At 41.0% G+C, this 25279-nt stretch overlaps 2 long non-coding RNA genes across 2 annotated transcripts in view; both read right to left on the minus strand.

Annotated features, from left to right (window-relative positions):
• Positions 1-25279, minus strand: part of LOC145723050 (uncharacterized) — a 38270-nt gene that overhangs the window by 5616 nt on the left and 7375 nt on the right. Inside the window, exon 2 of the long non-coding RNA XR_014147781.1 lies at positions 3496-3555. This is a non-coding gene — a long non-coding RNA (uncharacterized LOC145723050). The remainder of the gene's footprint in view (positions 1-3495; positions 3556-25279) is intronic.
• Positions 12619-24637, minus strand: LOC145723051 (uncharacterized). Its single transcript, XR_014147782.1, has 2 exons — positions 14821-24637; positions 12619-14419 (listed from the first exon to the last, which is right to left on the minus strand). It is a non-coding gene; the product is annotated as an uncharacterized LOC145723051 (long non-coding RNA).

The raw sequence follows: 25279 nt of genomic DNA on the forward strand, positions 1-25279 counted from the left end.
AGTTCTCAGAAGAATATTTTTATGAAGATTGTTTTTTCTTAGGACAGTCAAAAAGAAAACCAAAATTGTCTTAGCATAGTCACAGATGCTGAAGTATTCAAGCCTCTGTAGGTGGGCCTGGAGCCTGAGGACCCCACCAGTCAAGTTGCTGTCTGGGTCTCTGGATCATTCTTTTTTTTTTTTTTTTAAAGATTTTATTTATTTATTTGACACACAGAGAGAGAGACAGGGGGAGAGGGAACACAAGCAGGGGGAGTGGGAGAGGGAGAAGCAGGCTTCCCGTGGAGCAGGGAGCCCGATGCGGGGCTTGATCCCAGGACTCTGGGACCATGACCTGAGCCGAAGGCAGACGCTCAACGACTGAGCCACCCAAACACCCCTGATGTGAGATTTTTAGAACGGTATAGTATCTTAAGAATAGCATAAAGTGCTTTTCAGGTGATCATACATTACTTCAACACCATTAGCTAATAAGAAATAGTGACAGTTGAAATTCAGCCTTTGATAATTATTTTAAAGATGCTAATTAGAAGTTCCCTTATCAGCTGTGCTACTGTGTTAAAAAAAAATCTTAAGGCCTCTATCACATGCCATTACGTTTTTGCAAAGTTACAGCAAACAACCTCAGAGGCCCTACGAATACTGAATGTAGTTGCTTGGGGTTTGGCACAACTTTTTTTTTTTTAAGATTTATTTATTTATTTGAGAGAGAGTGCACACGAGGGCTGGGAGAAGCAGAGAGAGAGAGACGAGCAGATTCCCCACTGAGCTCGGAGCCTGACGTGGGGCTCAATGCCAGGACCCTCAGATCATGACCTGAGCCGAAAGCAAGAGTCAGACACACCGCTGACTGAGCCACCCAGGTGGCCCTGGCCCAACTTTTTTAAAACATTTTTTTTTAAACTCTAGGTTAGTGCTTCTTTTCATCTATCATCCACTTCCTCTAATAATGACCTCTCTACATGTGCTGACAATCAATTGTCATCCCAGAATATGCCTTAACATGCTTCCACATGACTCTTTTTCAATATGATTTACTATTCAAAAGAAAAAGTGGAAATACACACTGAAAGATCAAGAAGGCATATCTTTATTTATGATGCCTGTTTCCAAGGAATGTATTGAGATTCCCAGCTAACTACCTAGGGACTAATCTTAAAACATCTGCACATCTTCAGGCCTATCACTCTGAAGTGAGTTGTAATCAGATGAGCTGCTGCATCGCTGCACATTTTAAGATCCTTTATTATTACAAATATTTAGTGTGCTTGTTTTGCATTGTCACAGATAAAATTTTATGTTAGATAAATGTAGCTGTATTTACTTTTTAAAAATTATTTATGCCTTAAATATTTACCAAATTATTTTGGAGGTAGCATACAGTGAAAAATGGAGATGCAATAAAACCACAAACAACATTGAGTTTTAGAAAGTGCTGAATAGGGCGCCTGGGTGGCTCAGTTGGTTAAGTGACTGCCTTCGGCTCAGGTCATGATCCTGGAGTCCCGGGATCGAGTCCCGCATCGGGCTCCCTGCTCCGCGGGGAGTCTGCTTCTCCCTCTGACCCTCCCCCCTCTCCTCTCATGAGCTCTCTCTCTCTCAAATAAATAAATAAAATCTTTAAAAAAAAATAAAAAATAAATTTAAAAAGTGCTGAATAATGAATCTGTAGGAGATACTGATACCAGATAAGCAAACCAGCAGTTGAATGCATAACTGACCTCTGAACTTGAGGGCAGCAAGAGCATAAAACAAAAACAAAGATGTGACGTGTTACATTGTGCTCACTTAAGTAAATGGAAGCAAATGGTTTGCCAGCAGTCGTTTGAAAGCATTTATTAAATATCAGTCGCATAGTAGATTATTCTTAAGCTGTGTGCAGAAGCCTGGGAGTTTTGTTCAGTGCAGATGGGCCCTGGGCTCTACTGGAGATACTAAATGGACACCAAAAGTTGAGAACCAAACTATGTGATGGGCACTTTTTGGTGAAAAAAGATATTTGTAATTGAAGTGTAGTTGACATACAACATTATATTAGCTTGTTGTGTCATGTTTGATTTGACAATTATATACATTATGAAATGGTCACCACGATAAGTGTAGTCACCATCTGTCGCCATACAGTGTTCCCTATGCTGTACTTTTCATCCCTGTGACTTATAATTTCTTAAGTGGACGTTTGTTCCTTTTCATTTGTCTCATCTGTTTCACCCATCCCCTACCAACCTCCCCCTCCCCAAAAGCAACCACCAGCTTATGCTCTGTATCTATGAGTCTGTTTTGCTTTTTGTTTGTTGTTATTTTAGATTCCACCTATAAGTGAAATCATATGGTTATTGGTCTTTCTTTGACTTATTTCACTTAGCATAATGCCCTCTAGGTCCATCCATGTTGTTGTAAAAGGCAAGATTTCATCCTTTTTAAAGGCTGTGTAATATTTCCATTGTTTGTGTGTATATGTGTGTGGGTGCACACCACATCTTCTTCATCCATTCATCTATTGATGGACACTTAAGTTGCTTCCATATCTTGGCTACTGTGAATAATGCTGCATTAAACACAGGGGCGCATATATCTTTTCAAATTAGTGTTTTTGTTTTTGGGGGGGTAAATACCCAGACGTGGGATTACTAGATCATATGGTATTTCTATTTTTAATTTTTTGAGGAAACTCCAAACTGTTTTCTTCCATACTGTTTTTGTTTTTTGTTTTTTTTGTTTGTTTTTTTGGGTTTTTTTTAAAGATTTTATTTATTTATTTGACAGAGAGAGAGATAGCGAGAGAGGGAACACAAGCAGGGGGAGTGGAAGAGGGAGAAGTAGGCCTCCCGCGGAGCAGGGAGCCCGATGTGGGGCTCGATCCCAGGACCCTGGGATCATGACCTGAGCCGAAGGTAGACGCTTAACGACTGAGCCACCCAGGCGCCCCTTCCATACTGTTTTAAATAATGGCTGCACCAGTTTGCATTCCCACCCAGGATTCCCATTTCTCCACATCCTTGCCAATATGTGTTCAGGGTCTTTTGTGTTTCCGTACAAATTTTAGGATTGCTTGTTCTAGTTCTGTGAAAAATGCCATTGGGATTTTGACAGGGATTGCATTGAAGCTGTAGATTGCTTTGGGTAGTATGGACATTTTAATAATATGAATTCTCTTGATCCATGTGCATTGTATATCTTTCCATTTATTTGTGTTGTCTTCAATTTCTTTCATCAGTGTCTTATAGTTTTCAGAGTATAGATCTTTTACCAAATTGTTTAAATTTATTCCTAGGTATTTTATTCTTTTTTATGCAATTGTAAATGTGAATTTTTTCTTAATTTCTCTTTCTAATAGTTCATTATTGCTATATAGAAATGCAACAGATTTTGTATATTTAGTATCCTGCAACCTTACTGAGTTCATTTATTCTAATAGTTATTTGGTGGAGTTTTTAGGATTTTCCATATATAGTAGCATGTTGTCCATAAACAGTGACAGCTTTACTTCCTTACCAATTCAGATGTCTTTTATTTCTTTTTCTTGTCTGATTGTTGCAGCTAGGACTTCTGCTACTGCGTTTAAAAAAAAAAAAAAAGTGGTGAGAGTGGACATCCTTGTCTTGTTCCTGATCTTAGAGAAAAAGCTTTCAGCTCTTCCCCATCGAGTATGATGTTATCTGTGGGTTTGTCATATATGGGCTTTATTATGTTTAAGTATGTTCTTTCTAAACCCACTTTATTCAGAGTTTTTATCATGAACTGATGTTAAATTTTGTTAAATACTTTTTCTGCATCTACTGAAATGATCATATATTCTTATTCATTTGGTTAATGTGGTGTCTCATGTTAATTGATTTGTGGATATTAAAACATTCTTGCATCCCTGGAATAAATCCCTCTATATCCTTGTGAATGATCCATTTAATATATGTTAATATGTGTTAAATGCTGTTAAATTCAGTTTGCTAATATTTTGTTGAGGATTTTTGCATCTATGTTCATCAGGGATATTGATCTGCAATTATTTTTTTTTTTGGTTGGTTGTGTCTTTGTATGGTTTTGGTATCAGGGTAATGCTGGCCTTATAGAATGAATTTGGAAGCATCCTCCTTTCATTTTTTTTGGAATATTTTGAGAAGGATAGATATTAACTCTTCTTTAAATGTCTGTTAGTATTCACTGAGTCCACCTGGTCCTGGATTTCTGTTTTTTGGGAATTTTTTGATTACTGATTTAATTTTGTCACTAGTAATTGGTCTGTTTAGATTATCTGTTATCAATTCAGACTTGGAAGAGTGTATGTTTCTAGGAATTTGCCCATATGTTCTATGTTGTCCAATTTGTTGGCACATAATTTTTTGTAGTAGTCTCTTATAATCCTTTGTATTTCTATGGGGTCAGCTGTAATTTCTTTTTCATCTCTGATTTTATTGATTTAAGTCCTCTTTTTTTCTTGATAAATCTAGCTATAGGTTTTGTTTGTTTGTTTAAAGATTTTTTTTATTTGAGAGAGAGTGAGAGAGGGCACGAGCGTGTGGGAGGGGCAGAGGCAGAGGGAGAAGCAGACTACCCGCTGAGCAGGGAACCTGACACAGGACTCGATCCCAGGATCCTGGGACCATGACCTGAGCCAAAGGCCGACGCTTAACCAACTGAGCAACCTAGGCACCCATAGCTATAGGTAGAAGGAAAAGATAAATTTTTAAATTTCTTTTATCTTTTCAGAGAACCAGCTCTAAGTTGCATTGATCTTTTCTACTGTTTGTTTGTTCATTTGTTTTTATTATGTTCAGTTAACCAACATATAGTACATCATTAGTTTTTGATGCAGTGTTCAACGATTCTTTAGTTGCATGTAACACCCAGTGCTCATCACAACACGTGCCCTCCTTAATACCCATCACCTGGTTACCCCATCCCCCTAGCCCCCTCCCTTCTGTAACCCTCAGTTTTTTTCCCAGAGTCCAGAGTCTCCCTTGGTTTGTCTCCCTCTCTGAGTTCTTCCCATTCAGTTTTCCCTCCCTTCCCCTGTGGTCCTCCGTGCTATTCCTTATGTTCCACATATGAGTGAAACCATATGATAATTGTCTTTCTCTGTCTGACTTATTTCACTAAGCACAATCCCCTCCAGTTCCATATATGTCGATGCAAATGGTAGGTATTCATCCTTTCTGATGGCTGAGTAATATGCATTATATATATGAACCACATCTCTATCCGTTCATCTGTTGAAGTACATCTTGGCTTCTTCCAGTTTGGCTATTGTGGACATTGTTGCTATGAACATTGGGGTGCATGTGCCCCTTCTTTTCACTACATCTTTGGGGTAAATACCTAGTAGTGCAATTGCCGGGTTGGAGGGTATGTTTTTTCAGCCTCTGTTTCATTTATTTCCATGATTTTTATTATTTCCTTCTTTCTACTAACTTTGGGCTTTATTTTTCCTCTAGATTGTTTATTTGGATTTTTCTTGTTTCTTGAAATAGCCTTGTACCACTATAAACTTCCCTCTTAAATCCGCTTTTGCTACATCCCATAGAGTTTAAACTATTGTGATTTCATTTTCATTTGTGTCCATGTATTTTTTTATTTCCTCTTTGATTTCTTCATTGACCCATTGATTGTTTAGTAGCATGCTGTTTAGACTCCACCTGTTTGTTTGTTTAATTTTTTTTTCTTGTAGTTGATTTCTAGCTTCATACCATTGTGGTCGGAAAAGATGCTTGATATGATTTCAGTCTTCTTAAATTTATTGAGATTTGTTTTGTGGCCTAACATGTGATCTATCCTGGGGAATGTTCCATGTGCACTCGAAAAAAAGAAAAGAATGTATGTTCTGTTTTGGGATGGAATGTTTACATATATGTAATACACACACACACACACATATATATATGGTCCATCTGGTCTGATGTTTTATTTAAAATCACTGTTCCTCTGTCAATTTTCTGTCTGGATGACCTATCTATTGATTTAAGTGGGCTGTTAAAGTTTCCCATTATTATTATACTACTGTCGATTTCTCCTCTTTTTTCTACCTCCATTTGCATAGAATAACTTTTTCCTATGTGATGGGCATTTTTATCTTACTAAATCTTATTAAGTCCTCTCTACAACCCCCCCCAGGAGCAGATATTATTAATATTCCCATTTTACAAACAGGGAAACTAAGATGTTGAGAAAGTCAATTGTGTGGCCAGTGACAGAAAAGCTAATAAGTGATGGAGTTGAAAATTAATCTCAGAACTTTTTGATGCTATAACTCATGTTCTTTTGACCATGAGATTTCCAAAGGTAATAGTAACCCTTTTCTTAAACAAAATCATTGAAAGAGGCACAATCAACAGAATATAATGGAACAGAGCTGCTTCGACTGCACCGAAGGGGGGGGGTCTACACTCGTGTTCAGCTAGTTTCTTTGCCAAAGCCCCTCTTCATGAGTGGCAGTTTCTCAGAGACTCCTGCTAGAAGGCCCCAAGGAGGCTTGAAGCACATTTTGCAGCCGTGGTATTAAATGAAATCTCTCTCCAAACCCAGGCTCTCCTGCTTTGCATCATCTTGGCTCTTGGAGTCCGATCTTCACAGAAGAAAGGACTATAAATAATGTGATGGGTTACTCTTCAGAACTAGTTTAATCAACAGTGCAGATTCCTTCTTCTTCACATGGCTGTTCTTCACTGACACTCATAAAAGCCAAGGGCATAATACTAAATTATAGATGTCTGAAAGCATTTATTTGGAGAGCTAAAGTCGTATAATAATTTTCACGTAATCTGACTCAATATGGGATAAAGCTAAGTGCATAATTAGCATGTTTTAGAATCTATACCAATTTTCTCTGTTAAGTATGGATTTTTTCAAAATATACAGAGTAAAAATTCCAAATTAGAATCACTAGGAGGAGGATGCAGACAAGGGGATTCTGTAGTTGATTAGTTCTGAGCCACAGAACATCGAAAGGATGAACTGGACATGGACGTTTTGAGGCTAGGAGCTAACAGTTATGCTCCTCACCCATGAAAGTCTCTGGGAGTACATTTCATTTTTAACTGGATTTGTGCATTCCCAGATAAATGAGATTATAGTCAGTCTCTGGTTCATAGATGATTCCATGAACTAGCATTTATCCTCATAGAAGACAGAAGTCAGGTTTCTTATTTCAAAATCTTTTTAGGGATTTATGTAGCCCAGGGCAGAGGTTAGGAGTTTAAATGACCTACCCCAAGAAGGCATTCTTTTTAATCCCATTCTGATAGAAGAAGACTACTATTAGTCAGATTGGTCCAGGAGTTCAGCTGCACAAACCAAAATAAAAAATCACAAGTACTTGAGTATTCTTAAATTCAAGTGTGTGGCACTGTCCAGAAGGGCAGCCTCTGGGAAAACCCCCGAGCTGTTTGGGTTCTTGGAAGAACAGCCAGTTACGTGGTGATTGTGTTTATCCAAAGACTATAGGCTTTAGTTTGGAAATCTCATGTTTTAGCTTATGGATTCTCTGAATTACCAAGACTGGTCACTTTTGATGTGGGGCCTCTCAGGTCTTTTTGGACATTAGGTATCTCTGTAAGACAAAACGGCCTGGTATAATGGTGTATATAGAGGACCATTTGAGTATGAGATCTAAGACAGACTACTAGGGAGCTATTATAGCAGTTCAAAGGAAAATAATAAGGAATTGAATTATGGACATAAAAAAAGAAAAAGAGAAAATAGAGATATTAGTGGATTTGGCATTAGAAAGGATCTTAGAGAGGAATCAGAAGAATTCACAGGATTCCTGATATTTATGCCAGTTAAAGTAAATTAGTCATAATAAACAGAATAAAAGGCTTTATGAACACATATATTTGCACTATTATCTATACACAGAAATCTTTAACCAAAATGTTTGGTCAAAGTGAAATAGGTAAGAAAAATATGATGAAAATGAAGAGGATCATTGAATGATCTGACTACATACCTTGACTTAGGAAAACAAAAATTCTACACAGAACCTGAAGTCCACTCCCATCATGAGTTCACATGATTGTCTTTACCTTTTTATCCTGGAAACCAAGGTTGCTAGACCTGGCAGGGTTTACAGAAATCTGGGAAGGACAGAAGGGTGAGGGCATGATTTGCCTATGGCTAGAGAGTTCAGGCCAAGAGTGATCTGAAAAGCTTGTCTAGTGGAGCATCCAGCCCAATACATCACTCCAGGGCAGCCAGGCACAGAGAGAGAGAGAGAGAGAGAGAGAGAGAGAGAGAGAGAGGTGGGGCTTCGGGATGTCAGATCAACTGAGTTCAGAGGGACAGTAGGAGGTAGACCTCGAAGAGAGTCCCTCAAGAGTTTTTGTAGAAGGTCTCCTCATTCATGGGTGAGGAGGACAGAGTTAAAGACTCGGAACTGGTATGAACAATCACAGTTTCTCAACCTAGATAATGAGATAGGGAACTCACTTACATGCTTTCCCCATATTTCTCCTGTATAGTCCATTCTAGTGGGCACAAATATACCAGCAGAGTTATGGGAGAGGCATTCTGCTGAAGACAGCATAGCTTTATCTCAACATTGTACCAACACCAAAGACTCTACTTTTCATGACATTGAAGGAAATACATTAGCAAGGATCCAGATAAACTGGAGTCCCTTACGTGATCAAAATTTTTTTATACTCCATTCCGGACAATAAGCATGTACAATGAATACATTTAGCAACAAAATGAGGACTTCTAGGATGGTGCTGTGCATGCCAAGAGTGCTGTGGTATAATTTCTATGTGGGTATTGTAACTTTGCTCTTTAAAACTCTTAAGGGACCCACATTTGCCTGCTACAGAAAGGAGGATGTGGTTAGTTATGCAGTTGTTCACTGTAATATAAGAGGCCCTTTGGTGTACAGGAAAGAGTTTTGGATTTGAAGACAGAAGATCAGTGCAACTTTACTAGCTATATGATCTGAAGCAAGTCATAACCTGAGCCTCAGTTTCCCCTTCTATAAAATGAGACGAATGGTTCCTTTCTCATCTTTCAAAATTGTGACAACTCTGAATATTAAAAATAAAAAACTTTATAAAAATACCTATATCTATAGAGCATCACATAAAATAATAATCCAATAATGTACTGAAATGCATTGCTACCTGTTATAGAGACTCCTGAGCACCACAGGTAGGTCCTAGAGTCAATATGGCATTTAAATAGTGATGATCCTCAAACCTATAAATCCAGCCAATCTCCTCTAGTCGCTTACCCATGCTATTGCAAACGGCATCTTTCTGAAGGTTAAGTTCCATTATAACAGTCTTCTAAGATTTTTCATTGTCATGGTTCTCAGTATAGACCCAAGCCTTTAGCAAAGCTCACTAGGCCCTTCACGACTGGCCCCACCTCATCCCCAGAGTCCTGTTCACATCTCTCTCCTTCTGCTCCAGAATCCAGACCGCTGACATGCAGTTCCCTGAATGTGTAGCCACCTTTCCATTTCTGTGTATTGTTAGTGCTATTTCTGGAATAATTTTCCTACTTAGCTTACCTTGTACAGTTTTTCAAGGCTCAATTTAAATACCATTTCTTGGGGCGCCTGGGTGGCTCAGTCAGTTAAGCGTCCAATTCTTGACTTCGGCTCATGTCATGATCTCAGGGTTGTGAGATCGAGCCCCATGTCAGGTTCCACACTCAGCAGGGAGTCTGCTCAAGATTCTCCCTCTCCCTCTGTCCCTCCCCCCACACGTGTGCACATGCTCTCTCTCTCAAATCTTAAAACAAATAAATACCACTTCTTCCAACAAACCTTTAGTAATCTCTGCCTTTCACCACTCTTAATACACACACACACACACACACACACACACATATACATCCCCCACCCCCCAGCCTTCCATCTCCATAGCCAACATTTTCCATAACACTTCTCATGCTATAATTGTTTTTTCTCTCTTTTCTCTACTGGATGAGCTCCTTGAGGGCAAGTCCTGAGACTTTCAGTGTTTTCTCTCCAACAACTTGTTCCATGCCTGGCACACTCCTGATTCTGGCCAAGTGTGAAGAGTTGAGTAGATTTACCCAGAAGGAATCTTCTTTCAAATCTCTGCCCAGACAGGAGAAGCTTCTCTTTAATTAGACATGACCTTGAGGTCCAGCAGATGGGGAAAAAAAAAAAAGTCCAATTGTTTAATCATAGGCCATGTCTTCTACCAAAGACACTGTAAAGGAATATTTACAACCATCTCGTTATTCTTCAGAGCAGCCACAGCAAACAGGAGAAGGCTCCTTTTGTTAGGCTAGAGGCCAGAGGAGTCAGTGGGGAGTGTAGAGCACAGCTGGCACATCAGATAGGAATGAAGAACCCACGGGAGTCACAGGGCCAAAGAGCGTCGCTCCCATGTGCGCACACCCCTTAATCCCTCAGCTTATCATAAAGAGAGAACTTCCTCCCAGCAGCATGAGCTTCTGGACCCACCCCTGGGGGAGAGACAGAGGAAGAGAAGAGAAGCTTTGAACGCTTACCTAGAAATCTCCTTACTTTACAAATTATAGAAACCTAGTTGACCACTGCTCCTTCCTCAAAAACAACTGCACTCCTCATTGTCACAGTGATTAGGTTAGCGCTGCTATCTTGACATGGTTAGGCACCACAGAGCAAGCCCAGAAGATGTGCTCCCTCCACATTAGATCTTGGACGTCTAAGGAGCCATCTTTGCCATGTAAGTGGCTCCCTGCCCCCACCCCTTCATTTGTGCTCTCACACAAGTACCCACACATCCACTCCCACATCCACACCCACAGTCGATCAGTCCACCACTCATAAGTATCCTGGTATCCAAAACAGCATAAAAATCCCTTGGAAAGTCAATGACCATCCTCCCATTTTCCCTTAGCAGAGTGGATAGATTATCTGCTTAGATCAACCAAAATATAGGAAGTGAGGGAAATTTGCTTAACAGTTTGATCTGCAGTGTGCTTTTCATTTTCTGTTCTCAATCATATTTCAGGCAGATAGAAGGATGGAGGTGCACACCAGCACGCACGTGCCCCTCCTCAAGCAAGTGCTTCTCTTGCCATTCTCCCGCCTGCCAAAGATGAGAGCAATGGCATCAATCACTGGGTCTCATTACCAATATTTTAGCAGATTCTTAGCCTGAAAATCTGTACTTTTGGTGGTATTTCTGGCTTTCTTTACTCTGGGCTTCATCCATATTCATTTTCCTTAAAAAGAGGACTCCAGAAAAAGAAGGAAAAACCAAAGGAGGTTAAAGATGATGACATTATTTATTGAAAATACATCAATCTTAAACCATTTTAATTTACAATTAGATGGGTTAAATGGGAAACACCAAAATTAGTTCCAATGATATTAAGAGATTAGGGAAAGAATCAAGGGTGATGAGAATGTGCAAATCCTAGTAATTTATGTTTCATTCTTTTTGCATTTATGCAGTGAGCATGCATGTAGGGTTGCCAGATTTAGCAAATAAAAATAGAGGCTTTCTGGTTAAATTTGAATTTCAGATAAACAATGAGTGAATTTCTTTTCTAGTGTAAATATGTCCCAAAGAGTGCATAGGACATACTTACACCAAAAAAACGTATCATTGTTTGTTTAACTGGACACCTTCTATTTTATCTAGCAACCCTACATGTATTACTGTGGTAATAAATAGTTAAAAATAATATACGGGACACACCAAATGTTAGCAGCAATTCTCTCCAAATGATGGAATTTCTGCTCACTTTTGAAAATTTTCATTAAACTTCTCTGAAATTTCCATATTTTTTAACATAATTTTTATAATCAGACGTAAAAAAATATGATAATAACAAAAACCTCTGGGTCAAATGAGGCTAATATTTAGATAGTTGGTATCCAAATAAAACAGTTATTCAGGAAACAGAATCTATGTTCCTCTCCCAGATAGGGGGCAGAAGAACAAGCTAGGTATGAGGACCCAGGATCATCACCCATGGACTAGCTAAAGAGCTAATATTTGATTTAAACCAAGGAAGTCAAAGTGTGAAAGAATTTTTCTCTCAATAAGAAAAGAAAAAAGTATATATAGTCCATTATAAAGCATTCCTGCAGTTGAACGTCATGGAGTGGGGTGCAAAATAGGGGCCATCATTCAAAAGTGAAAAAGAGAATGGCAAGGGTTTTAATTATCAAAGCGTACACATTAGAAAAAGTGTGAATTCAAATTTCCTAATGTATGATCCAACAATTCTTGTGTTTGGGCTTGCGCTTACCCTACCTCTTATTAATTCATCGCTGTCCTACTGTGTACACGACAGCAACAAATAAATCAAAATTTGTGCCCACCAACAATGCTCTTGTAACTTCAGTATCACAGACCATAGATCCCCTGAAGCTTTGCAATCCTTTCAGAATCATGAAAATTCGCTTTAAAAGCAAATAAAGTTACTTTGTTGTTAGTAATAAAAACCTGAAGTTGTTTTTTCCCATGACATAACAAATAGCATCAAAGAACTTGCATTAACATTTCACATAAGTCCCAATCAGACACCAAATTTGTTTTGATTTTCATTCATTTCTAAATTCTCTTCACTTCAAGGATGATTGTTGAGATTTGATAGTCTCTGTGGTTTTATAAATCACCCTAGGAAATGGTTCCTCACGAATTTGCTAGGATTTTTAATAAGTTTACATGATTAATGACTATTACAAGTTATTAAGAGCTTAACGTAATAAATATTAAATATCCATTGTGGTAATTACTGGTTCTTATTCAGAGCTGCTTTTGCAATGCGAGATGCTGTGAAAGGTCTCAAGGGAAACAAAGATGTCAAAGACAAACCTGCCGCTTAGTAGAAGCCTTGAGCTTCAACTTCTGAGTTTCACTGGACGATTTTCCCACCCTAGCCCCACCAGTAGGAGGGTATGCATGGGATAGAGCTTTCAGAGAATCCAGATAGCCTCTCACGGTTTCTTGACTTTTGGGGTTGGGTTTGGGTTTTATTTTCCCTATGTTGTAGGTTCATTATTCCTCTTCAGCCAGGTTTGCTAGGATTGATGGAGTCAATTTAAGGAAACTGATGATCACATCTCTTTCATTCAGAAAAGAATGTATAACTGAGATCCATCCAGGAAGAATTAAAGACCAAAGTTTCAATAAGCAGATATTTTCAAAATCTTTGTCCCTAAGACCACAGTAGACATGTGTTCTAATAATATCCTGAAAAGAACGTAAAGAGCAAGGGCAGATGTCTGAGGAGGAAGTAATTTCCTCGGAACCTGGGATCTGGGTGCCCAGCCACCATAGGCGGTCACCCCCTGACTCACTCGCTCCCTTCCTTCCCCTGGAATATTCAAAACAGGAATCAAATCCAAGGGCAGAATGTTCTGAGTTTTGTTCAGAATGAGGAGTCCAGCTCCTATGTCACTTTCTGGGAAGATGTTTTCAGGAAAACTTTTTCTCTTCTCAGCATACTCACTTCCAAGAGCCTGAGATTTGACTGTGATTTATACTAATCATGAAACCGAGCTACCTCAGAATCATGACACAGAAAAATCGTAAGCTCCTTGGGATAAATTTGAGAAACAGGCAGTTCCCAACCGGTTAGAGAATCCGAGTTCAAGGATATCTGAGACATCCTTGGGAACTCAGATCATATTTTCCAGTAGAGCTATGTGAGACCACCCCACTACAGCTGGTGGTACTCATCACAGAGCGGAGACAGTGTGACCCCAACAACATTCTAGAACCTAATCATCAGTGCTTCTGAGAAAACACAAGTTTCAAACAGCGTTACCAGAACCACAGCCCTCTCCCTCTCCTCAGTTCCTCATCTTTCAATTCCCATCCTGCTGAGCCACAGCGGGGCTCCTCCCAATGTGCAGCAAGCCAGGCCCAATAAAGCTGGGAGTGGGGGTGGGGAGAACTCAGCTCCTGCAAGACGCGCGGTATCTACAGGGTGGGCCTCGGCTGAGGAGAAGCATCCAGGAGAGAAGCAGGAATTACGTGAGGATCTCCAGATGCGAGAATTATAGGGCTAAGCCCCCCAGTGAGAGCTTCCAGTGGAATTCTACAGGAACAGCCCCACTGGGTCTGGTGGAGGCAGGAGGAAGGCTCCGGCAGGGAGTGTCGAAAGAACCAGATGGGGCCGGAAAGCAGTGCCAACTAGTGGAACAGAGGTTTAAGGGCAGTCATTTTCTTGGGTAATGGTTTCAGCAGGGGCTCCTGTGGAAACCGAGAAGAATAGCAGCAATTGAGATTTTCTGTTGTCTGCCGGTGGAGGCCCCTTGAAATGAACCTACTTAACTGCAGTTCAGCCCCACAACCCCCCGGGCCCCAGGTATGGCCTCAGACCCTGCTCTGATAACCATAGCCTTGATCTTCTCCACCTTGACCAGGACTTCCTGTCCCTACACAATGTCAGCATTTATCCTTTTGGTTCAAGCACCAGAGGGATGGGTCAGAGATGCTCCTGATTTTGGAGCTGACTAGATCTTGGCCAATTTGTAAGAACATATCCTAGAACCAAGTCATTATGTCTCTGTGGCCAGGACTATGCAAAGACTTCTGGTTTTTTTTCTCTCTCAAATACTGAAGACCCGCTATGTGCTGGACTTGCTTTGGTCTTGAGGAAACAAAAATAAATACTAATGGTGGTCGGGTGGGATGTTTGATGACAACACACCTACATGCAATGAGGTAAATACTATAGAAGCCGTTGGAATCAAATGCTGTTGGACCAATGCAAGGGAGGCCTTTTTCACATTGACCTGTTAAAAAGACCTAAAACCGTGGTGAGCTAGATATTTGAAGCCTCTCAGGCAATCATACTGAGTACAAATATAACCACATTTGGAGGTACCTGGGGAGTGTGTCTAGGTGCAGCCACCAAGATCAGAGTAATCACAGTTCCCTTCCACTTTGGATGCTTTGCCAACTAATTTAAACAGATTCACCCAGATGCCCGTTCACACTGTCTCCGAGCCATGTGGTATTCCTTCTCCCCTTCATCCTACAGATGATCTTGTTTTAGAGAATCTCCCTCCATGTCACAGGCCACCTGGTTAGAAAGTGAAAGACAAGAGCCAAAGTCTGTTGGACTGAGCCCTGACGACTCCATCCCCCGAGTTGGGCAGTGGATTTTAACCTATTTGTGGCTTAACTTTCTCATCTTTAAAATGGGGGGTTGCCAACCTCACAGATTCATCATAAGGGCTGAGCTAAACATGGAAAATGGGGCACACAGCCTGGCAGAAGGCGGCCACTGAAAAATGGAAATTGCTCGTTCTCTTTGCCCCTCCTCCCTAGAGGCTGCCCTGGGAAAAGAAAGAAGACGGCTGCTTCCCCTGTGATTCTTAGAAGCTCTGTACCTCACAGCCCTGCAGTTTCACCCTCTTTGGACCCCTGGGAAATGTGTGTTTGCACATTTGCAATGACAGATCAGGACTTGGTCCACATTGTCCAGCCCCTGATACCACCAGGAGGTATTACCAGATGGTTTCTCCCTTTGCCAAAGAGTCTCTAGGATTTCCACCATCTAGACACCCTTCACTGGCTCAGGTGACCACCCTCAGGGAGGTGCTCGCTGGTGGTGCCATACCCACTGGCCAGGGCCTGGGGAACAGTTTTCTTTCTGTTTCCCACAGGCTGAGCTGGTGCCCTGCTGCCCCACTTATGGAGCGCAGCCAGGGCCGGGCCGGGCAGGCTCGTTCGGGGACTCAGTGGGATGCTGCCTCTGATGTCCCTGCCAGGAGCCTCTCCTCTGCCACGTCTAAATTCACGTGGCTGTGGGACAAAGCTGTGGGATGTGAAGATCCCGGTTGGTGGAGTGTCTCCCCCTGCCTGGATTATTCTCTTTCCTTTCCCCACTTTCAGCCGGGCAGTCAGCTCCAATCTTGTCGTCTAGGGGTGGCCAGTCGTGGCTCTTAGTGTCCGAAGGACAGAGGAGGGGGGTTGCCGCAGCCTGCACATCTCCGGATTTCACTTTCTCAACGTCTGAACTTTAAGAAAACATGCATAGGGTTTGAAAGAGATGAAAGAAAGAGGTTATAAAGACAGTGTCTTGAAGAAAGAAGGGCTGCACAGGCTTCCCTCTAGCTTTCTGACTTTCCTTCCAAACTGGAAACAGACACCCCCAGGGGAAGAAGAGGACCATGAGCAAGGCCTTGGGTGACTGCATGCACTTTCTATTTCTGCATAATAAATTACCACCAACCCAGCAGCTTCAAACACCATTCATTAGCTCACAGTTCCTCGGGGACCGCAGGGGCCGTGGTCCTACAGCTCATGGATGTGTAGGTCCAGTGCAGCGTGTGCTCAGAATATCACAGGCTGAAATCGAGGTGTCAGCGAGGCAGAGTCTTATCTGGAGACTCTGGGAGAAATCACTTCCAGGCTCAGTCAGGTCGGCAGAACTCCGTTTCTTGTGGTCTTAGGGCGCAGGCCCATGTTTCCCGCTGGCTGGCAGTCAGGGCTGCTCTCCATTTTACTCTCAGGCCCGAGATGGTATGTTGAATCTTTCTCATGCTTTCAGTCTTGGATTCCCTCTTCTGCAACCAGCAGGAAAAACACTGTGCTCTTATGGACATAGGTCATTATGTCAGGCCCACCTGAATAGTCTCCCTAATTTAAGGTCAACTGATTTGGGACTTGAGCTACATCTGCAAAATCTTTTCACACCAATACCTAGATTATGGTTTTCTGAATAACTAGGAAGAGGTATGTGTACCCCTGGGAGCAGGAATCCTGGAGGCCAGCATAGAATTCTGCCTCCTGTAGCCCCAGAGCAAAGAATTGAATCCTGCTTCTTGGCCATGAAGGGGATGGCTGGATGAGGTGGCCAAGAACACAGGATCATAGGAAGCCCTGCAAATGTTCTCACCTTCGCTCTGTCTAGGTTTGCCCATGAAACTAGTATGACAACGTCAACTCCCCAGTCCTGAAGCCACCATGTGGACCTGGGCAAGTGGACACCTGAGAAGTGACCAGTAGTAATCATACTCTCAAAACTAGGTACTGTGTCAAAGCTCAGACGTGTGGTCAGAAATTAAATGGAGTTATGTAAGTCAATGACAGTGATATTTCTTGCACACCCACAAGATAGAAGTTGGACACCTTGGTGTCTCCAACACTAACAACATAGTACCTGATGTATTTTCCTCACTGTTTAATGAATGAACAAAGGAATGGAGCTACTAATGAATAGTTTGCAAAAGTTCACAAGGGCCACCAGCTTCTTGAATCAATCTCTTTCAAGTAACAGAAAAAATTTATCAGGGCAGCTCTTTTAAAAAGTGTGTTTGGAGAAAGGTTAAGTATTATATAAAAAAATAATTCTTTAATCAAGATAATTGGGAAAATGCTAGATCACAGTGGTAAACTGGTTTCTTTCCTGAAGGATTTTTTTTTTAACATCCTTTAAAATGCCAGTGTGTATTATTTTGAGTGGGATAGCATATGCAGCATTTTCAAAATTTCCTCGACACAAAAAATCCCACTGGCAATGCATCAGGAAGCCTGGGCTCAGATGCTGCAGTAACAAAATCTCAGTGGTTTGCCTGGTGGTGCTTTGTTTCTCGTTCACTTTCCACGACAGCTGCTAGGTGGCTATAGCTCTTCTCAACGTGCTCTGCACTCTTGGATCAAGGCTGAAAGGGCAGCTCCAATCTGGGCCATTGCCAGCCTCACGGCAGAGATCAAACGAAGCGGGTGGAACCTTGCAAAGGGCTTGAGGCTTTCGCTGTTGGCAGCACGTGGCACTCGGGGGCTGCTTCGTTGGCTGCACGCAGATCACGTGGCCAAGCCTGATGTGAACCGGGAGATCAACCCCCCAGAGGGAACATTTAGTGATACTGATTCTGTGTGTGGAACCCACTTTGAAAACCCCACCTTAGGAACCCAGCACTTGAAAATCACTCTGGGCTTGGGGCACCCTGTATTGCCTACGACCGAGGAAGAAAGCAGAACCACAGAGCAGTGCAAAATTCATGGGCAAATCTTGGATTTTATTCCAAATCAGTTGTTCTTGTAGTTTATGCTTTTCTTTCCATTTGAGAAAAAACTGGGAACAAAATAAAATGGAATAATGATCCAAAATTTCACTCCTTTAGTTTAATATGTCTAAATATTTTCAAAAGAAGAAAAACATTAAGTCTTCCATTATCTTCTGCCTAACAGTTCTGATTTTTGGATATGACCAAGAAAAAATCTCTGGGAAGAGAAGAGCATTGGTTTGGTTTTCTTCTTTAAGTTCTTAGTGGGACAGTGCTCTGGGCATCGTGCGGTAACACCGACCAGCCGTCCTGCTCGCTTCAGAGCCCTGGGCCCCTCTTTTCCCACAGGGCCGTGTTCGCCTTGCGGTCAGCCCTGCCCACGTGGGTCAGTGCAGATCTGTCCCCGTGAGCGGATGAAAAGCAAACAGTTTTGTACAAATAACGACCTGACTCTGGGCTAGATCTGCACCAATAACAAAGCTGGTGAAAGACTTCAGACTCCCAGTGATAGAGTGCGGCATTCTCTCACTGAGAAAAAGAAGGTTCAAGAGAAAAAGCACAAAACCAAAGTGAAGGATTGAGACTTTATTTTCTTCTTCTACTTCCCGCCTTTCTATCCTTTACTTCAGAGCTGGGCAGGGGACAGAGACAACTTGTCCCAATTAAGAAAAATTAAAAACAATAGCGATGCTACTTAAAGATTCGCCTGATTGGCTAACTACTGATCCAAGACTTTATTCTGGCTGCCGTCGAACAGCACATCGAATTTTTTACTGATCACCCCAATAACAGTTCCATCCCAACAAATCTATAGCTGAAATTTCAGGAAGAAGGATGACTCTGTGAACTCCACTTGTTTGAGAAACACCTTTATACTCAGGCTGCTGATCCATTCAGTGCAATAGGAGAACCACCCAGAATTAGCTTTAAAAATGCAATCACAGCTATTGAACCTCACCTGTCACACCCACTACCATTCACTAAAGTCCCTTCATCAGAAGCACTCCTAATACATACACACACACACACCCAACATATGCACTTATATATCTAAGTTAAAACTCATATATTAAATCATTTCTATAGTTTGAAATTCAAATAGTTATACATTGATAGCTAGAGAGACCATGATCGAAATCTAACAAAATACCTGTATGGTAGTTTTAACTGATGCCCTTTCACCAAGCCTAGAACTGGCCTAATGACTGTGTTTTGTGAACTGTGTGGGTTTACTCTCACCTGGGCCATATGTTTTGAACAGCTTAACTACTAAGGCTTATATTTTCAACTCTGCCCCCAAAGGTCTTTGATTCATAGGCAGTGAGACTGACCTGGATTTGACTCTGCCTGAATGAAACTCGTGCTTGTTCTCAGCCATGAGTCATCAGAAGTTGAAATCTGCAGGTGGATGTGATGGGTGCACTGGCTCTTCAGAAATACAAAGAGAGTCTCTAGAGAGACTCCATACAAAAGATGTTGGATTTCAAGTCCCCTAAGTGGCTTTATGCAAATTAAGTCATTTACACTGCCTAAAATAGGACAAGCCTAACAGGGTGTTCACAAAACAATAACCCACACTCTTTCCTCCTCCATATGGTCTTTATAATAGTCTAATTAGCTTAAATTATTTTGTTAGCTAAAACTTATAATTAAGATGTAATAAGAACCTCTCACTTATAACTAGAAGTCATAGCTAATCATCTTGAAACATCAGTTTCTCAACTTGATCTTATTATAAAACTGTCCAGAGAAATGGAATATATTTTCTTCTTCATCTAGGCTCTTAAGAATATACATTTTACTTATATTTTTGGACAAGTGTTATAAATTACATTCCCAAATTTTCACAATACCAGAGAACTAGAGGAAATTTAAAGAAAAAAGAAAAGGCTAGGATTGTGTCAACAAAGACCACAGATGTGAGCTAACTTGACTGTAGCAAATAAGTACTCCATGTTGGAGAGGAAATAATATATATGTCATTGGCTTGTAAATATTTTAAGTGGAAAGTTTTAAATTTCCTTTTTATAAAAACCAGCTTTAAGAGTATCTGAATCTAGTTGCCCAAACCTTAAACTGATAGTAAAAGGAATGCCTCTCCATCATCCCCTCCAATCCCATTTATACACAGCAAGCTTTCAAGACAATTATAAAGCATCCCTTTAATTTGATAGATAAGAAATTCACTATGAAGAGTTTTGCAACTTCAGGAATGTAAAAGGTCATTTTCCAAGAGCCTAACAAAATTTTTGCCTGCTGAGAAGTAAAGACTACATATTAGGCGACACTGTTTCCCTATGTTCTGACAGATGATGTCATTCATACTCAACCCAGAAAATCCAACAGGGGCTTCTCCATCTTCTGAGCACAAATCCACACATCTGCTTTTATCCATACTCATGTCCTGTGCACCCCCCTTTGACAAGGAAAGAAGTGTTGCCGCTCCTATGAAGCATCTCCCCTTGCTCCTGGCACCCAGCGCCTTCCCCTTTATAAGGAATCGCTTCTGCCATTCTTTCTTCTTTCCTGCAGCCTCTTTTATTCTTCTCCTCTGGGTCCTTCCATCGGCACATGGACAAGCTCGTGTTTCACATTCTCAAACAACAAATGACAATAGCAGCTAAGACGAACTGTCCTAATCCCACAGCACCTTCTGTTTCTGACTCCATGCTCTGCTCCTCTTCACAGCAAAACCCCGTGAAACATGAACCCATTCACTATCTTCACGCCCTCACCCCCTTTCCCTCTGGGGGTGTCGCTCTACCCTCCACTGACTCATCCTGCTGGGGCCACTGACAAGCTGCGTGATACCATTTCCAAGGGTCACGTATCTGCCCTCATGTTACCCAGATTGCCAGGAGCTCTCAAAGAGGTGACCACTCCCTCATCCATCAAGCACTTTTCTTTTTCTTTTCTCAGTGACCCCACACTTTCCTCATTCTCTTTCAACCTTCTACCAGTTTCTTCTCTGTCTTTTATGTTCCTTTTCTTGGCCCAATCTCTAAGGTTAGAATGCCCCAAGATTCGATCTTTCCTCTGTACATTTTCTCCCTGGACTTACATACTAGTTATGTGCTAATGACTCAGGGGTCATCAGTTCGGATTCATACCACAAATAACCAAAAATCAAACTTTGTCCTAAAAGTAAAAAAGGTGGGGGGGAGGGCCTTATTGGATCACATGAATGAAAAGTCCTGAGGCAAGGCAGTCTTCAGGGCTTAATGATATCATCAGGGAACCAGTTTCTTTCCAATTCTCTGTTCTGCCTTCCATGTTATTAGCATTATCCTCAAGTCAGTGTGTCCCTCATGTTGACAAAATGGCTGCAGTGTTTCCAGACTTTACATCCATAAATCATGCCGTCCAAAATGAGAAACAGGATTTATAGTAGCTTTCTCAGTGGTCTCAGAAAGACAGGAAACATTTTTCTTAAAAGATCCCCCAAAATGAACCCTACATGTGCCGCTTGCCCAAATTTTTCACAGACCTACTTCTGATCTGATTCCTTTGGATATGGTAATGCCATATACAGGGTGCCTTAAATCTAAGTTTCCTGAATCAATAACAGTGTGGGAGAGGTATGCAAAAGAATTCTATAGGCTAATTAGTCCATTTCCTCCTCATCTATGTTGAACTTAGGCCAACTGCATTGAGATATATGTCCCTTATTCTTAATCCTTTACATAGCCCTGCAACTTTCCTGTACAAAATTTTCGTATTCTACATTTTAAACTATCCTGAAGGGACTGCTGATTCTCTACTATTGTGCCTTGATTTTTATAACAATATGTCAATGGAGAGGTTTGGAAAGAAAGATGATTAATTCTATTGGTTATGTTTTGCTTGAGATACAAGGGTAAGATTGGCCCAGATGGCCTTTGGATATAGGTCTGATCTTAACTTTACCAGTTTTTGTTACTAGCTATAGTAAATGATATGAATGACTGGGTTTAGGTGAGTTTGTACTTCTATCATATAGAACTTCCTGTTTCTTTGTGTCCTAAAAAGAATTTTAGGCTGAATAAGTTTTATAACTAAAAGCAGAATCTTTTTGTGTATAAACATTAATAGTGACTCAAAGAGATAACTGCCTATAAAGTGATGAATAGATTTTTAATATAATTTTCTGTCAAAAAGTACACATCAAAGATTATAGTTAAGTTTAGCATTAAATAAACACAGAACAAGTGTCTTCAAATTATCTTGAACTCAGAAAAAATGGAAGTGTGAATTTATTAACTGAATGAATAAAGAGCAAGAGTTGAAGCCTGGGCATCTACACAGAAGCTAAGTTAATTTTGTAAAGCTGCCTTATTTTTTTTTAACACTTCACATATTTGCCTTTTTAAAAATATATATATATTTTAGGAATCCTTTGAAAGCTCGTGGATTGCTCAGAAATGGAGTAGTTTACAGTCATATTATTTAAAAATTCTTGATTGCTAATCTACTTGGTGAAAAGTTAACAGCACAACTGACTAGAAATCATTTTGGCTTCATTTACCTGAGGTAGGGTCATCTTAGAAAACAGTCTTCACGTTCATTAGAATTGAAATTACAGTTAAATAGATGAAATGTGTTGAGTTCTTATCAAGAGAGTTTTTAAAATTATAGATACTTCGAAATAAAAAAAAAATCTTAACAAAATTCTACTATAGTCAAGAAGGGAAAAAGTATGGCTCTGACCCTTTGTGTTGTCTATACATTGATATCCCCAAAGATGGGAGAGTTAGTCAATCTTGTCTTTCTGGCAGAACTATCCCCAGATAGATAACCATAGAAGTACCATAGGATTTGTGCATGGAGGGTCTCCTTATTCAAGGCTCAAAAGGGCTCAAGAAGGAAGAATTTGCGCCGAGTGGAGACAGGAGTGGAGAGAGGAAAAGAGGGAAAGAGAAACTCCTCTAGAAGCTCATAAAATACAGACATAAAAATTTAAACCCTATCATAATAGATTGGAAAAAAATTACACCCAGCCCAAAGTTACACAATATCATTTTGTCTTCTTTCTCTCTGTCAAGGAGAGATCTCACATACATAAGACAGGACCCTGGTGACTGAACAAGGGTGTGGAATTGGAAAAGAAGAGGGTACAAGACATCGTGATGCACTGGGAGCCCCAAGGCCTCATAATCCCACACTTTGATGTTAGTTTCCTATTTTTGTTTTAAAAGAAGAGAAAAAATGTGATTATGCCATTAAAACACTCATGGAGTTAACCTTCTATTTTGTGTAGTCAAGTAGTACAAAGAAAGGAATGCCTTTGGGATACATTTTGGAAGTAGATTAACAGTTGGGGTAATAGCAAAAAACACAAGAATTTCCCTGAGGTTTTTCTTTTGCGTGGGTGATGGATGCCATTGACTTCAACAGAAAAATGGTTAAGAAATAGGGTTGGGGATGAGGATTGTAAATTAAGAGTTCTAATTTGGCCATGTTAACTCTACAGTGTCTTCAGTGGTCCAAGGGAATTGAAAACCTCAAGAGGTTTTGTTGCTGCACTTTGACCAACATTCCTCATTCACCCTGTCTCCCATGGGCAAAGCCTGAATGTCATCCTAGACCAGGCCTTCCCCTTCCCCTCCAGCCATCAGCTCAAGCTGTCTACATTTCACCATCTTATTTAATCTGACTTTCATACCCAGTGCCACCTCTACGATCCAATTCTTGCTACTCTGTGCCTCCTCCAGTCATTAGGACCAAATGAGTATTGTGTGAAACTATTGCTGGATGGTACCCCTCACAAGACACAACCCCAAATGATGATAAAGATTTGATGATCTGGAGTATGGTACATTTTATAAGTTTCTTTTAAGTCTTTTCTTTTTGTATCCCTCCCACACACCCTAGTGCCAGCATTATTTTCTGGATAGCCCCACAGCAGTCTGGTTGACCAGAGCTCCAGTTAAGATACCCAGACTAGTTCCAAAGTCTGAAAAATCTCAGCCTCACCCTAGTCAGTCTTCCAGCCTACGTCTGTCCATCTTAAGAACTCCAGCTTTACCTAGCATTTCCTCATCTCTTTCAAGCTATGAAGCAATAGATGGAGGAGAGGGAAAGAGGAAGCAAGGAGGAGAAGAAAGATCTATGTGTATGTCATCTCATATCCACCCTCTCAAACATTATCATCATTCTAATACAGTATGCTATTTGGATCATTTTCCTGTTCCAAGGACCATCAGAATCTCCAGTGAATGCAGAGTCTGCTGTATATATAATCAGTGTTACTTATAGAATCAAAAGAGAAGAGGTGATCATAAGTGATTAAAAGCTGTTTAAATTTCTTCAGACAAAGTTCCTGGGATAAGAGGGTTTCCGTCGGTATTGACAGGGGAAACAGAGATTCCCCCACAGAAAGGAAGACAAATTATTCTACTTAGGGAAAGTCAGGGAAAACCAGTCCATTTAGAGGCAGTTCATGAGGAGGTATGCATCAAGAGACGGGGACACATACACAAGGCTGGTGTTGTCATGTGATGGATGTTAGATGGATGTTAGCAGAGTCCACAGGCAGGAATTTGAATTTCTGAGGTAACTGAGAAATCCTCAGAGCAAATTTGACCAATTACCTGCAACCCCATTGGAACAGCCACGGTGAGAACCACACTACCCTTCTGTTCTCCAGACCCACCTCCATAAGAAGTTAATTTGTATTGCACAACCCAGTCTTCTGGCTTAGACAGAAACATTTCGTTTTTTTTAGAAATTACCAAAAATATTTATAGCTTGACTAAGCTAATTTAAAACACATAGCAAAAGCATGCCGTGCCTTGGGCTCTCCAGGCTGCAGCTGTGGGAGCGGCTGCATGCCCCTGGGGGTGGGGGGTTGGGAGGATGCGGGGGCTGGGTGGGTGAGGACACCGTGTCAGCAGCAGCACTCTCCATTCATCACGACCTTGCTTAGATTACACAGGACCTCTTTGCTCACTAGGTAACTGTCTGGCATAGATGCAACCATTTCCTGGCACGTTTTCTTCAGAACCTAAACTTTCGAGGCATTTGAGCGTCAGGCAAGACCCTGAGCTCGTCTCAGGGTGAAGTATTTTGTGTCCTGACCCAGCAAAATATTTTACAATCTGTTCCCTAATCCTGGAAAAGCTGAGTCTTACCCTTGTATAAACCGAAAATTTGCCCTAAAAAATGAAAGCAATTAAATAAAACAATAGGGAAAAGATTTCCTTTGTTCTGCAGAGAAAATTCAACATTTGCCCCCGGGCCACAGCCAGCTATCAGGAATCTCACTGAGTGAAGTTGGCCAAGCCTGCCCCAAGCACCTGAACCAGACACCAGACATTCTGCACCTTCTCCCTGGTGCTTTGGTGGAAGCAGTGATTTTTATTAGCTTCTGTAATATTA

Source organism: Leptonychotes weddellii, chromosome 8 (assembly GCF_054177405.1).
Source record: "Leptonychotes weddellii isolate Sample4059 chromosome 8, ASM5417740v2, whole genome shotgun sequence".
NCBI classification, from domain to species: domain Eukaryota; kingdom Metazoa; phylum Chordata; class Mammalia; order Carnivora; family Phocidae; genus Leptonychotes; species Leptonychotes weddellii.